The sequence below is a fragment of the Malaya genurostris genome, chromosome 2, assembly GCF_030247185.1.
Source record: "Malaya genurostris strain Urasoe2022 chromosome 2, Malgen_1.1, whole genome shotgun sequence".
Lineage (NCBI taxonomy): Eukaryota > Metazoa > Arthropoda > Insecta > Diptera > Culicidae > Malaya > Malaya genurostris.
This window is the reverse complement of record NC_080571.1, coordinates 74,864,091-74,868,877: the sequence shown is the minus strand read 5'-3', so window position 1 is coordinate 74,868,877 and position 4,787 is coordinate 74,864,091. Positions and strand designations below refer to the sequence as shown.

General features: G+C 37.2%; 1 long non-coding RNA gene across 1 annotated transcript; it reads right to left on the bottom strand.

The window, feature by feature from the left end:
* Nucleotides 1-3,799: 3,799 nt before the first annotated feature.
* LOC131427932 (uncharacterized) lies at nucleotides 3,800-4,561 on the bottom strand. The gene is made up of 4 exons (XR_009229325.1): nucleotides 4,428-4,561; nucleotides 4,078-4,349; nucleotides 3,931-4,020; nucleotides 3,800-3,864 (listed from the first exon to the last, which is right to left on the bottom strand). It is a non-coding gene; the product is annotated as an uncharacterized LOC131427932 (long non-coding RNA).
* Between the last annotated feature and the right edge of the window lie 226 nt (nucleotides 4,562-4,787).

Below are 4,787 nucleotides of genomic sequence, written 5' to 3'. Positions count from 1 at the left end.
AAATAATTCTGCACAAACTTTTACATACTTCACTAACGAATTCCGTCTTGCCCACTGTTAACTTTGATGTTACAACAGAAATATTCTCCCGTGAATTAAACCGAATAAGCTAAAATAAACCTACAGGATGCGCCATCTAACTTTTTTTTGAACTAGCGGTTATTTCGACATTGGTAACCTTAATGTCACTTCTGATTGGGCTTGCGATCAGCTTGAAGAAGACGCCGATTTTTGCCAAAAAATCATCTTCTCGGATGAGGTACATTTTCATCTCGGCGGGTATGTCGCATCTGGGGGACGGAAAACCCGCACGTTATCATGGAGAAGCCGATGCATCCTCAGAGAGTGACGGTTTGGTGCGGATTTTGGTCTGGCGGCATCATTGGGCCATTTTTCTTCGAAAGTGAGGCAGGAGCCGCTGCCATGGTCAATGGCGAGCGCTACCGTGCCATGATTAGCGATTGGTTCTACCCATTGCTTGAAGAGGAAGACTTGGACACCATTTGGTTCCAACAAGACGGCGCTCCGTGCCACACAGCGAACGCTATGATCGATCTTCTGCGCGCAGTATTCGAAGATCGAATTATCAGTCGAAATTCGGATGTCGTTTGGCCGCCGCGGAGCTTTGATTTGAAGCCGTTAGACTATTATCTTTGGGGGGCTGTCAAAGATAAGTGTTATGTGGACAAGCCAGAGACAATTCAAGCCTTGAATGACAACATTTGTGCAGCCATAGCTGAAATAAAGCTGCATACAATCGAAAATGAATTAAAAAACTGGACCGACCTTATGGCGTACTGCAAGGCCAGCCGAGGCAGCCATTTAAATGAAATTATATTCCACAACTAGCTGACCCGTCGAATTTCGTCTCGCCAAAAATTTTTTTGTTCGAATTTATGTTTTCGGACAGCAGAATTGTCAAACGACTAAGTGCTTCACGTATGTCTCCATTGTTTTTCTGATTACCTAACCTACAATCAACGGAATGCGACACACTCGCTTTAGCTAAAAAAAAAGTATCACAAAAAATGTGAAAATGTGAAATACTTATATTAAAATTGAGCAAATGCACAGGTTTTCACCTCATCCTTTGAGTCAATAAACTGAACAGAGATCCTTCTCTAACGGCTTCGACGAAATGGATATAAGGTGCCACGTTTTCCGTTCCAGATGTGACTCTTACTTCCGGTAATCGATAACAAACCATAATGTTGAATTGATAAACTTAACACAATGTTGCATAGCTTCTCTTCTAGAGCTGTTCATTCGGTAGAGTAAGATATAATTACAATTTGTTTTTAGCCCAAGTAAAAAAAAGTTCATAAAAAAGGATTTGGCTTAAGTAGCATACAAAACATTCCCAACAGTCCGTTTTTAAGGAATTACTCAAACTTGAATGTTCACCCGACGCAGCAGAACAAACTTTGCAGAAGTTTCTTGTACAGCTTTAAAGCAGCGAGAAAGTTTTCTGGGAACATTTTCTGTACGTTCTAGTTGCTAAAAAGTACCACGCGTACATTAAAGCTCTAATAAAGTCGATATTATTCAGGTACTGTGAAACTTTTGGTTGCTTGGAGAGACCACGCTTACATTTTAAATTGATATTTATCTTACCAATTTTAACATTCTTCACGGAATATGAAACAGAAAATGGCAGTCTCAATCCATTATGGTAGTACCTTGAACATTGATCTAATTGCCACTTATTTTGTGTTCTTAGTGTAATCTAAAACATTCGAAAGTAAAATGCAAGGAAGATCTCTTTGTTTGATCTTAGCGCTTCTACAGCACAATTTTTTCATTGATTTATTCAAAAATTTTCTGATTTTTTAAACTCGCGCGCACAATTATATTGATCATTCATCTGATTTCATTACATACAATTCTTCAACTGGATATCAGGAATTTTCTTCTACCAGCAGCGGTCATGCAGTCATATGCATTCTGTCATTAATTTATTTACCAAGCAATAATTTTGATACCCAATTAATCACGTATGCATTAGAATTCTCCACACAAAACATCTCGTTGCGCGCCAAAAAATTTATTCGACGATCTAGTATTCTTTCCTTCGACGGCCAAGCTCTTATGCAACTCGTTGCGCGCCAAAAATCAATCGTAGATCTAGCAAGCATTGGCGACTTTTTCAGTGGAAAATTCCATTGTCCACACAAAACAACTTCTTGGATTTTTCTCACTTTTCCGGAAGGTTTTCCAAATTTTTTTGATGTACGAACCCGGTGGGGGTAAAAACTGATCAAACAAAAAAAGAATCATGTAAATCCGTCCATCCGTTTTTACGTGATGCGATTACAAAGAATGATCTCTGCATTTTTATATATATAGATATAGATAGATAGATAGATAGATTAACCGAAAGGATTGTACTTTAATATGAAAAAATAAAATTTGAAATCGGATGAACCGTTTGTGTTTTATTGCATGTTTAATAAAAAAGTTACATGGCGGACCCTGCATAATAGTGCTTCACGTTGCGCCCAAGCATTGCTTCATCATACAGCGCTCAAAATGTCTACTACTGGAATAAGGCGAAAAGTCGCTTACACAAAAATATCGATATCTCCGTTAAAAATGAGCGGATTTAAACAATCTATGGCTTGTTGGATAGCTATTACCGTGCGGAATCTAAGTCTAAAAACATATTCTGTTTTCAAGGTCAATTGTGAGAGATATTGTCAAAAAATTTTGACATAAAACTTTGTATAACTCACAAAGTAAACATCCGATCTCAAAACCATTCATTTGCGACTAGTTTGGTCAAAATCGGTCCAGCCATCTCTGAGATCTCGACCTGTTAGTTGACAACACACACACACACACACACACACACACACACACACACACACACACACACACACACACACACACACACACACACACACACACACACACACACACACACACACACACACACACACACACACACACACGGGAAGTAAAATTCTGAATGTTTTGAGTTTTACAGTTCAAATGATTGAAATGACTAATTCAGCGAAATTATTTGCTTCGACACATAACAATAATACTGAGGTAACATTACCAGCATACTGAAAATAACTATACTCGAAGATCACCTACGAACGTCAGTTGATAAGTCGCAATATAGATCGTAGATAACGGAAGTCAACTGTGTTTTATTTCTCTTATGATAACATGTTATGCCTTTCTATCCATTACCATCTATGGAGAAAATGACAATGCGTATAGATAAGGTAGGTGATTTTTGACAGTGAATGGAATGATGATGCGGATTAAGGTTGATTATCCAAAAATAGTAACAATCGGAAGTTGTAGGAAAGTACAAATAATCGGACACTGTAGAAAAGAACAAAATTTAAATATATCATTTGACGCAACTAATTTTTATTTGGATTTGAAATGAAATGCGAATTTTGAACTGTTGAATGATTTCCGTATAGTTCTGCAGATGAATGTGGTATAAACAGGTGCTGCAGCAAAATCAATCTAGTAGCTGCTTGATATGGTGATGAATGAACAAACATTATTTCAATGAAAAATAGCTCTTGGAAACTAGTTATTCATATTGTTAAAACGCACTTCAACGCATGAACACCAAAGTGCTATACATACATTACCTGTATTTGCATCACTGTTGCTCTAGACCTGTATCAAATTAAGTAGCTTTGATAATGCAGAATTATGTTTTTTTTTAATTTGATTTTAAAATGATTTACATAGCGTAGACGCAGAGATTATTGATAACGTGAACTCTGACGTAAATATCATACGTCACATAATTTGAACGAATAATCATAGCCACAAATATTGAACATGTAGGTTACATGTGTTGGACCTAACCGAAGTAGTCGGGCCGCAGTTTGGCTGGCGATAGAAAGAAATCCGATAGTAAAATCTATTATCTGTTGACGTAAATATGTTTTACTTTACTTTAGGGTAGATTTTATGGGAGAGTGCTAAGTTCTTGATCGGAAATACGATCGGAAATTTTTCAACAAATTGAGTTAACCATAAAAAGCTCTGAAACGTATTAACGTAAGATTTAATTTATTTGGAATTAAGAAGTATTCGGCATACCTTTTTAATGTAATCACATACATATTAGTGCTACTGTTCAACTGGATGGCGTACAAAGAAAATTTGGCGCCCGGAGCAAAATAAGATTTGCCGCCCCCATCGCTGGTTTAGTGAGTAAAAACTTCATTTTCGGTAAGATGACTTGGACGAGCAAAAAAAAGGTCCCAAGGATTGGTTTGCTCCCCCTTCGCGAGAGAACCTTCTCATTCAATTTGCTTCAGTATTGATTCAATTTTCATCATGTGCAGTAGAATGTCTTTGACGTGAATAATCTGGAAGCGTAAAAATAAAGTTAAATATCTGATATTACCCACCCAGTATTGAACAAATATTTCGGTATGACGACATACATGAAAAATAAATATGCTTTGATTCAATGTCAACTAGTTCGAAAGGTGCGACCGACGACACGACCTGCCACTCACTTTTAAAACTGTATCGTAAATTTAACTACCTCTCAGTAACTCGTAATGTCAAAATTAAAGTGACTATAATCAGAGTGGCGACAGCTGTTCGTTTGGAATGAACGAGCAAACGACCTGTCAATTCAATGTAAAGCTAATGGAATGTTTTTAATTGTTGCCAGCATTACGGATGAGATGTCGTCACTCTGGTTATAGGCACTCTAGTCAAAATGAGATCTTGGGAAATATGTTTGAAACTGGCAACCCAGATTGATAAACTGTTGATTTTAGAATAACAATATCCTT